This window comes from Strix uralensis, chromosome 1, assembly GCF_047716275.1.
Source record: "Strix uralensis isolate ZFMK-TIS-50842 chromosome 1, bStrUra1, whole genome shotgun sequence".
Taxonomy (NCBI): Eukaryota; Metazoa; Chordata; class Aves; order Strigiformes; family Strigidae; genus Strix; species Strix uralensis.
In genome coordinates this window covers 168,091,865-168,102,717 of record NC_133972.1, presented here as the reverse complement: position 1 = coordinate 168,102,717, position 10,853 = coordinate 168,091,865, and the positions used below count along the sequence as shown (strand labels likewise).

The following is a 10,853-nucleotide window of genomic DNA, read 5'->3' as shown; positions in this document are numbered from 1 at the left end:
AAGAGTAAGGCCAAGTGAAACAGGAATAATTTTTAAATCATTAACCTTTGACCACAGATTGGGACAGGAAGAAAGGGGAGAGTATGTTCTTGAAGGAGTGCTGTGCTAAGCATTGTAGTCTTCCGATGCTCTGCCTTGTAAAGCATTGTTGAGTTTATACAAGGAGCAGCTAACGCTGCATACTTATCTGGACCAGAAAGGTGGGGAAATGAAAAGCAGCACAAAGATATTCTTCGCTGTATTTGTGTGGTATTGCATCTCTGCCAACAGAGAGGATTTATATGCTGGGGCACCATTCACAGCAAACTCAGCTAGGCTGCTTCTAAGCTCAACTGGGTAAAATTATAAACACTGTGCAAAATCATCTGGATTTTCCCAGGTTCCTTTGCCTGAGTCAAAGATCTCTGCATTATCATCCTTTACTCCACACGAATGTGTTCACATGCAGAAGTAAATTATTTTTAATAACATCATCCTGTGGCTCAGTGACTGAATAAGATTACTCAGATCCTTTCTTAGCATCTCCAGTCCTCAGGAGATGTTCCAAATTTGCAACATCTGCTGCCTCAGCTTGTCTTCCAGTTCTCATGTTGTATTTCTAGTCTGTTCAGAGCTCTTTGCTGTCATCTTCGGCCAACCATGGTACATTCCGTGCAATCTTCTGTCTACATTGTTGATAAAATTAATAAATTTTGGAAGAAGGAATGGAAAAAAGTCAGAGAGGTCACAAAAGACAGACAACACATTAACTGGAGTTGCGCAACACTGCCACTGTAATGTAACAAAGTTAATAAGGTATAAAACCTCACTACTCTTTTTATAAGCAAACTCTTCTTGGTAATTAAACCAATAGAGCAGAGAGAGTCAATTATGATGATCTGTGGCCATGTATACACAGGTACTGGGGATGCCAGTCAGCTGTACACAGCTGCAGAAAGCATTTCTGAATGTGGGATCTGATGCTCTTTAACAAGCTCCTGCTTGCCAGAGCCAAACTAGCTAGCAAATCCCTGCTAGCAGGAAAATCCTTTACAAATACTCTGGTTCACTGTAGTTGAAGGCAGTCACTCACATACTGTTTTGAAAATTAAGGAATCCCAAAAAGGAAGAAAACTGAACTATTCTAAATGTATTGACACTGCTTACTTGTTACATCCCTTTGTCATAGACATATGCAAGTACTCAGGAATGAAGTCTGCCCTCATTGAAAAAGAGAGAAGGGCTGCCAGACAAATTCATGCAAAAATATTCTCCAGTGTCAATGACAGCCTAAACTTTGCTAATATTTGTTTCAGCAGTAATGGGAATGGGGAAACTTTCTTGCACGAAGACCCAAGATTGTAATTATGTCTCTACATTAGATCAAGGAAATGAATTTGGAAATGCCAAGACCTGTTTATTATACCTGTTATAAATCCCTTGGTATCAATTGAGTTCACCCGGGTTGAATGTCAGTCATAAAAGCAAAGCTATGAGGGATGTCTTTGTCACACTACCAAAGTAAGGTTGTTCAGACTCAAAAACACACTTATAATCAAAAATAATTTCTTTGTTGATATACAATGTTTTGATAGAGGGACCTATACAGAAACCTGTTCTAACTGTGAGTTTAAGGAATGAATTTGTAGTTTCCATTTTATATCTTAATATCTTAATATCTAAAATAGATTAATTTCCATAGAATTTTGAGTGTAAACTGTGTAAGGAGATTAAGCTTCAATCTAGAAATCATCTCATATTTAATTAGGTTTAACAGATCACAAAGTGGTAGCGTGTTATGTATATGCTATGTTTTCCTGTTCTTGTGTTTAAGTTGGAGTACAGCCTACACTCTCTGAAGTCCCAAGAAAGAAGCAGATGAGTTCAGAGTTCAGCTGGCAGAAAAAAACCAAAACAAAACAAACAAAAAAAACACCAAAAAAAACCCAGAACAATGGCTTAGCATTGTAAGTATTTCAGGTTTTTCAAAAATTTATTCCTAAACAGTCTGAATAATATCACTCCTGCATCTTTCATTAACTCTTAGTGAAGTGCAGAATAAATGACATGTTTATAAACATAAAGCATAGCTCAGAAGATGACTATTTAAAAAACATATAGCGTAAGATACACTGTCAGTTATGTTGATGTAAAGAAGGAAGAACTCTATGCATTCAAAAAAGGAAGTAGTGGGTTGTTTTGTTTTATTTTGTTTACCCTTGTAACCAAATGCATAACTGAATTGTGGTACCTATGTCCGAAAGACACTATATTACTTCAGAAAGGGCCTAGACAAATTCATGGAGGACCAGTTCATTAGAAGCTATTAAACATATTTGGCACTGGAATTTCCTAAATTTCAGGCTGATAATGAGTGGGATGGCAATCAGGGGCAGGAGTTGTTCCTTATATCCCCATGTCCTCCACTCTTTCCTTAACCAGGCACTATGAGCCTCTTCTAGAAAGGGGGTCTTTGGTCACATTTCTGGCATGGCCCAGCATAAGAGAACTTAATTTTGGAATAACTAACCTTCACTCACAAGTATCTGAGTCATTTACGTGTATAAAATATGACAAATTCTTCTTCTGGATCAAAGGAAACACACCTTACATACAGATCCGAGAATTTATAGTTACTGCAATTAAAAGTGAGGCAATATAATGACCCTCAACCTGCTATCCCAGTGGAGGCAAGGGATGGAGACATGCTGCACAACAAAGATGCAAAGGAAATTGATGGATCACTAACTGTGATAACATCTGTGAAAGCTCAGGCTGGACTTAGGACCTCTAAATGCAAAAAGGTGCTGGGGACATCAGCCCATCTGAAGTGCATCTATATGAATGCACACAGCGTGGGTAACAAACAGGAGGAGCTTGAAGCCATGATGAAAAGGAAAACTATGATGTATTGGCTATTACAGAAACATGGTGAGATGTCTGCCATGACTGGAGTGTGCTAATTGATGGCTACAAGCTCTTTAGAAGGAACAGACAAGGAAGGAGAGGTGGTGGGGTGGCTCTGTATGTTAGGGACTGTTATGATTGCTTTGAGCACAAGTATAGTGAAGACAGGGTGGAGTGTCTTTGCGTTAGAATCAGGGGGAAGGCCAACAGGGCAGATGTTATATTGGGAGTTTACTATAGGCCACCCACCCAGGACAGAGAGGTGGATGAAATATTCTATAGGCACTTAGGAGAAATCTCACGATTGCTTGCCCTTGTTATTGTGGGAGACTTTAACTTCCCAGACATCTGCTGGAAATACAGCACAGCAGAGCGGGACCAATCCGGGAGATTCCTGGAATGTGTGGGAGACAACTTCCTGACGCAGCTGGTGAGTGAACCGACCAGAGAAGGTGTCCTGCTGGATCTCCTCTGTGTGAACAGAGAAGGACTGGTGGATGATGTGGCGGTTGGAGGCCAACTAGGGCACAACGATCATGAAATAATAGAGTTCTCTATTCTTAGAGAGGCCAGGAGAGGGGGCAGCAGGACTGACATCCTGGACTTCCAAAGGGCTGACTTTGTCTTGTTTAGGCACCAGCTTGAAAGGATCCCTTGGGAGACAATCCTGAAGGGTATAGGGGTCCAGGAAGGCTGGGCACTCTTTAAAAAGGAAGTCTTAATGGCTCAGGAGCAGGTGGTGCCCAGGTGCTGTAAGAGAAACCAGCACCAGGGAAGACCACCCTGGCTGAACAGGGAGCTTTAGCTGGAACTCAGGGAGAAAATGAGAGTTTACGGGCTTTGGAAGAAGGGACTAGCCACTCACAGTGATTACAAAGATGCTGTGAGGCTATGCAGGGTGGAAATCAGGAGGTCTAAAGCCCAGCTAGAAATTAATCTGGCTTCAGCAGTGAAAGATAACAAGAAATGTTTCTATAAGTACTTCAACAGCAAAAGGAAGACCAAGGCGAGCTTCCATCCCCTGCTAGACGCAGGAGGAAACATGGTAACAAGTGATGAGGAAAAGGCTGAGGTACTTTGACTCCACTTCTTTGCCTCAGTCTTTAATAACAAGAGTAGTTGTATTGAGGGAATCCAGCCTCCTCAGGTACAAGACAGAGACTGGGAGAACGATATCCCCCGCATTCCAGGAGGAGACAGTCAGTGACCTACTGCATCACATAGACACACACAAGTCTATGGGACCGGATGGGATACACCCGAGGGTGCTGAAGGAGCTGGCTGGGGTGCTTGCCAAGCCGCTTTCCATCATTTACCAGCAGTCCTGGCTGACCGGGGAGGTCCCGACAGATTGGAAATCGGCCAATGTGACTCCCATATATGAGAAGGGTCGGAAGGATGATCCAGGAAATTACAGGCTTGTCAGTTTGTCTTCAGTGCCCAGGAAACTGATGGAGCAGCTCATCCTGAGTACCATCACACAACACATGCAGGATAACCAGATGATCAGGCCCAGTCAACATGGGTTTATGAAAGACAGGTCCTGCTTGACAAACCTGATCTCCTTCTACGACAGGGCGACCTGCTTATTGGATGAGGGAAAGGCTGTGGATGTAGTTTACCTTGACTTCAAGTTGTGATGGTTTAATCCCTGCCAGGGTCTGAGACCACGCGGCCGCTGCCCCTCTCCCACAAAGGGAGTGAAATACAAAGCCCCGAGACTGAGATAAGGAAAGGTTTAATACAGCAGTGCACCAGCAACACAACAAACAACAACAATAACAATAACAGTAACACTAATAACAATGAACAGAGCAAGATATCTACCAATACAGCAGTGAGAGAAAACCCGGCTGCGCCAACCCCACGCGATCACCGATTCTTCCCGCGCTCTGGCGCCTGGACATGACGTCAGCATAACATATGAATAACCCGGCTAGAGCTTCCTCCCCCACTGCTGGGGAAACTTAACCTTATCCTGGCTAAACCAGGACACTTCAGTAAGGCTTTTGACACCATTTCCCACAGCATTCTCCTGGCAAAACTGGCTGCTCGAGGCTTACATGATCGCACGCTTTGCTGGGTAAAAAACTGGCTGGATGGCCGGGCCCAAAGAGTGGTGAATGGAGTTAAATCCAGTTGGTGGCCAGTCACAAGTGGTGTCCCCCGGGGCTCAGTTTTGGGGCCACTCTTGTTTAACATCTTTATTGATGATCTAGATGAGAAGATCGAGTGCACCCTCAGTAAGTTTGCAGATGACACCAAGTTGGGTGGGAGTGTTGATCTGCTCGAGGGTAGGGAGGCTCTGCAGAGAGACCTGGACAAGCTGGAGCGATGGGCTAAGGCCAACTGTAGGAGTTTCAATAAGGCCAAATGCCGGGTGCTGCACTTTGGCCACAACAACCCCCAGCAGTGCTACAGGCTTGGGGAGGAGTGGCTGGAGAGCTGCCAGTCAGAGAGGGACCTGGGGGTGTTGATTGACAGCCAGCTGAACATGAGCCAGCAGTGTGCCCAGGTGGCCAAGAAGGCCAATGGCATCCTGGCCTGTATCGGCAATAGCGTGGCCAGCAGGGACAGGGAAGTGATCTTGCCCCTGTACTCGGCACTGGTGAGGCCGCACCTCGATTACTGGGTTCAGTTTTGGGCCCCTCACTACAAAAAGGACATTGAATGACTCGAACGTGTCCAGAGAAGGGTAATGAAGCTGGTGAAGGGTCTATAGCACACATCTTATGAGGAGCGGCTGAGGGAACTGGGGTTGTTTAGTCTGGAGAAGAAGAGGCTGAGGGGAGACCTCATCGCCCTTTTCAACTACCTGAAAGGAGGTTGCATAGAGCTGGGGATGAGTCTCTTTAACCAAGTAACAAGCGATAGGACAAGAGGTAATGGCCTCGGAAGGGAAGGTTTCGACTGGATATTAGAAAGTATTTCTTTACAGAACAGGTTGTTAGGCTTTGGAAAGGGCTGCCCAGGGCAATAGTGGAGTCCCCATCCCTGGAGGTGTTTAAGAGTAGGGTCGACATAGTGCTTAAGGATATGGTGTAGTTGGGATCTGTCAGTGTTAGGTTAATGGTTGGACTAGATGATATTCAAGGTCTTTTCCAACCTAGATGATTCTGTGATTCTGTGAAGGGGGACCCTGTGCAGAGTACTTGCTTTACTACTTATCTATGAAGAATAGGCAACACACCAGAGAATTCCACAAAGCTGAACTAAAGCTTAAACAAATTTAGTTGACTCGTACTTGATAGCTTGACAATTGTCACAATGGAAAGAAGATAAAATCAGCACAGGCTGAAACAAGTCCAGACAAGCTATGCAATCTTGCAAGATCAGGTCAATACAAAGCTTATGCAAGTAATAATAAAAGTGTATATAGTGGTCTTAAAAAAAAAAAAAAAAAATAATAATAATATATTTTTACACCTCATTCACTTACTTTGCCTAGATGTTAAACAGAATAAAAAGGTGACAGAAGTAGTAAAAATTCAGTGAACTTCAGTGAACTGAAGAAGAGAACAACTTGGTTTTCTCTATTTCTATTTTCTCCCCAGTATGTCTGAAGTGACTTTGTTTGGATCAAAATAGATATCTTGCTTGTGAAGTTGAGCTGTTTATGCTGTTCAAAAATGCATGCTTTTAGACTTGTTTTTATTGTTTTCCAGTGAGGCATATTTAAATGACAGCATAAATTCTCCTATTATTTACATGACATAAATCAGAAGCAGTTCTACTATGTCAAGGAAAGACTACTGTGAGCAAGTGCTGAAGAATGTGGTCACATCATTTTAAATTAATATGTTCAGTGTATTCTCTATTTGCATTCCCTGCTTTTTGTTCACTAAACATTTCTTTGTTCTTTAGGATATGAGCCATATCTCTCAAGGGTAATGCTTTATTCTCTAAAACAGTAAACATATTGACCACTGCTAAGAATCTTGTAAGACAATTTGCACAACATTAGCAGGCCATGAATCTCCCTTTCTAAGAATCCATATTACAAAACAGAAGTTTAAGCAAAAACATGGCATTATATTGATTTCTTGGGAAGTAATATACACAAATGTGTGCTTACACACAAAGATACATGTGCATATGTAAATGCATACACAGAGTTGCATAAACAGCATGTATTGCACAAAACAGATCAATGGTTTCTTGGCTGAGCTATCTTTCTCTTAGATTTAGTACAAATTCTATCTGTATGAAATATTGATTCTTAATCAATTAAAAAAGAATATGGGGTTCAGATTACCGTTGCAGTCCACAACTATATTTTATTTTCCTCAGATTGTATGATAAGACAAGCATTCTATCTACATTCACCACTCTCTATATATTATATGTATGTACATATACACCATTATACAGTGGCAGAATATTTTCTTGAGATAGGACAAATAAGTTTCCCTGATCAATTTTAGCCAGTGTCGTCCACTTAGACATATGTGTGCTGTGACATACAAATAACATCCATGTCTTCTTCAGCTTCTGGGCCCCAGTGGGAATATTCTGTGTCTATTATTAGATTTAATTGTAACTGTTTGCCATGAGAAGTGGTTTTCTTTGTTACAAAGGCAAAGATTCTACCTTTGACAACAATGCCTCCTTTTTATTCGTTTTTCTTTTTTTCCCCAACCATCTGGTTCAGTAATATGGAAATTATCAAGACTGTGACAAGGGAGCACCAGTATTGAAATCTGTAGGTATTCTACCTTGTATGACTTTGGCTGATTAATTTTTATACTTTGATAAAGACATGTGACAAATGTGATGCTGTAAGCTAAAACTTTATTTTTCTCCTCAGTTGATTGTCAGCTTTGATTCTTCCACATTTTCCTGCAGCTTGTAATATTTTCATGACATTTTGTTTCCCTTCAGAGGATGCTACATTGCCAGTTGCTAAATGGTCTCTCTTACCGTCTTACAAGTATTTTCATGGGATTCGTTTGTTTTTGCAGCAAGTTTAGTACATAGCCACTCAGAAAAAGCTGATACTGGCATTCATCAATAACACATTGGGGTAAAAGGAATCAAGATAGATGTTTTGAAAGGATTGGCTCTTATTCTAATGCAATATTAACAGCACTCAGATGTGTACTAAGACAGAAGTCTTCTTAGCAGCTTTAGGGTTGATCATCAGCCTTGATCTGTGATCAACACCAAGAAGCAGTTGATGTGAGGAAAACTCATATTTTATTTTTGCAAATAGAAAAAAGTCTTTATTAGCTTTGAAGGGACTGTCCACTGTGGTCAGTTTTGGAGTTCACTGTGCACAAGTATTTGTTTTGGAGAATTTGAGTAATTTTTATGTTTTTGCTCTCTCTCCTCTTCCCTCCCTTTCTGAAAAAGATATCCAAACACCTACTTTGAGATAAAAAAAATGTAGAAGACAAAGCATTTGCTATGTGTGAAGCTGGAGGATTTTCGCAAATGTTTCACTCTGCAGGACGGATTGCTTAAAATTTCTCCATGATTATGACCTTCTGTTGATCTGAGATGTGAGTCAAATGAAATTAAAACTCTAAGGTTATTTAAATGCTGTTCAAATTTTCTTTCTTTATAGATTATTCCTCAGATAAGTAGCTGTGCATGAAACCTGGGAAAAAGTTATGATGAAACATCCTAATATTTTACTTACTCAAATGTACTCTCAAAACAGGACCTCATCTAGAACTAATTACATTATTTCTTTTAAAAAAACAAACCAAACCATATAAAACTGAAACAGAAACAATTCTTTAAGTGCTGTTAACTTTGGAGTATATTTTTCTTCATTCTTAGAAATTTTATAAGATAATGTACTTTTCTGCCAAACTCCTCTGAGTTTTTTGTTAGGTGTCTGAGAAACCAGCTAGTTCCTTTGCTAGTACTCTGTTTTGCATCTGACTTCTTAAAGGGTAAATGATACTTGAAGCAGAATAATTCACGTTGAATTTCTCGTTCAACTAATATTTCTGTTAGACCACACAAGGGCAAGAGGTAAGAGCACGGTTCCAAACCTCCTCTTCACCAAAATACAATGCCATTCCCTGATCTCTGCTTTCAGTTTCCTTATTCTACTGTTACTGCTAGTAGTAATTAAATGAAAGGAGTTAATTTGTTTTGCAAATTATTGGCTGCTGATTATACTCCTCTTAGAGGTAATGAAATATGGATCTGGTACATAGTTAAAGATAAACTTTCTTTCCCAAAGCCTTTGATTTTTAAATGTGGAATTCAGGCTCCTACAACATTTAGACACCCTTGAAAATATTACCTGTATGTTATCTAATAACAGACAAGTGCAAATGCTTACTCCTCAACTAAAAGTCTGAACTCTAAACAGTGTACTTTAACAATTTTTGAGGTTTTTTGGTACCAGATAATCTCTAAGATCACTGCAAAAGATAGATATACATTAATTTTTTAGGCAGAGTAACTGAGCACTTTTCTCCATGAAAGTCAGTAAATAAAGGTGTAAATGTACTTGCTTCAGCAGTTGCAAACCAAATTTCCATGAATTTCACTGATATTTTAGCAAGTGGTACCCTATATGACATGGCTTCCTTGGTTTTAAAGTTCTCAGGAATAAATGGACTCGAGTCTTCCATACAGTCTTAGACCACCTTTACTGTTTGCTTAAACCTATTGGCTCTAGGAGCTGCCTGAGCACTCCTGAAAAACAACTCTGTGCTTTCACACTAGCCTGATCCACTAGCTTGAATTGAGGCTTCCTAGATTCCTAGGCAGGCCACACTGAAATCTTTCTAGGGTGACTCTGAAGCTGATATTTGTCACTTCTCATCACCAGAAAGAAAAAACCCAACCCTATCTGGAAGAAAATACCAAGGCAGCATCCTCAAGATCACCCACACTAAGGACATGCTTCAATACAATCTAAAATTGCAGCATTTTCTTCAGTCTGGTTTCACCCTAAACTACAAGATGGGAGCTGCTGACATGTCAGCCTTGTGGATGATCAGCAAATTGAGTCTTAAAACCATATATAGATGTCTTGAATGGCAGTAGCTGGGCTTAAGCAAGAGAAAAATATTCCTACAGGCCTACACAAAATTAGTGTCAGCTGTTCCTATGCCATTTGCAGTACAGCAAAAGTAGGCAACTACAGTTCCAATTTTAAATCAAATTAAGTAGCTCCTTTCTACAATCACAATAAAATTCTCTCCAAGTATTTCAGGTATCCGAGTAACACTCACAATTATACCAACACAAAGCTATAATGAGAATGAGTTAGGCTTGTATCTTTTGCAATCATCTTCAGAATGGATTCCATTTAATGCCATTTTCTATTCTCATTACAATCTTTGTCAGGCAAAGGCATCAGAATTTTAATGGCCAGTAAAGTCTGTTTAAAAACTATAAACTCTTAATGGACTTACAAACAGAGACTTTAACCTTTTAAATATTCTGGACTCATCTCACTTCCCCCTCCTTGCAGAGTTCGAGATGCAAACAGGATAGAATAGAGATGGTAAAAGCAGAATGCCAGCCATTTTAAAAAGAAAACTAGGGTAACTGAAATGAAGAACATATTGTGAGGATCTGGAAGTCACAGTCCTTGAGATTGATGTGACCTCGGATAAACTAAAATTGATGTTTTAAAAAATCAGTGAAATACCCAAATCCACAGAAGATGGTTGGCAAAGTGACCTGGTGTTCTGAGGTGCTAAATATTTTGCCACCTCTTTGATGTATGCATGGATTGCTTGTCCAAAGAAGACAATGGCCCTCTCCTGGCTTGTGCTGAGTTTATGTCCATCAGAAACTAAGGCATCAACAAAGGAAAGCCAAGGACCCAGGAACTTGGATCTTGTACAAACACAGCCACTGATACAAGACGAACCAGAACACACTGTGCCTTTAGACTGCTGTCTTTTTTCCTTCAAAATAACTTCTCAGTGAGTCCTGGCATGTTTATATAAAATGGAAATATTCACAGGAAATAAAGAAATTCCAAAATATCA

General features: G+C 40.4%; 1 long non-coding RNA gene across 1 annotated transcript; it reads left to right on the top strand.

Moving 5' to 3' along the window:
* Nucleotides 1-1,906: 1,906 nt before the first annotated feature.
* On the top strand, nucleotides 1,907-9,784 carry LOC141954766 (uncharacterized). The gene is made up of 3 exons (XR_012632242.1): nucleotides 1,907-1,946; nucleotides 8,239-8,387; nucleotides 9,680-9,784. It is a non-coding gene; the product is annotated as an uncharacterized LOC141954766 (long non-coding RNA).
* Nucleotides 9,785-10,853: the final 1,069 nt, after the last annotated feature.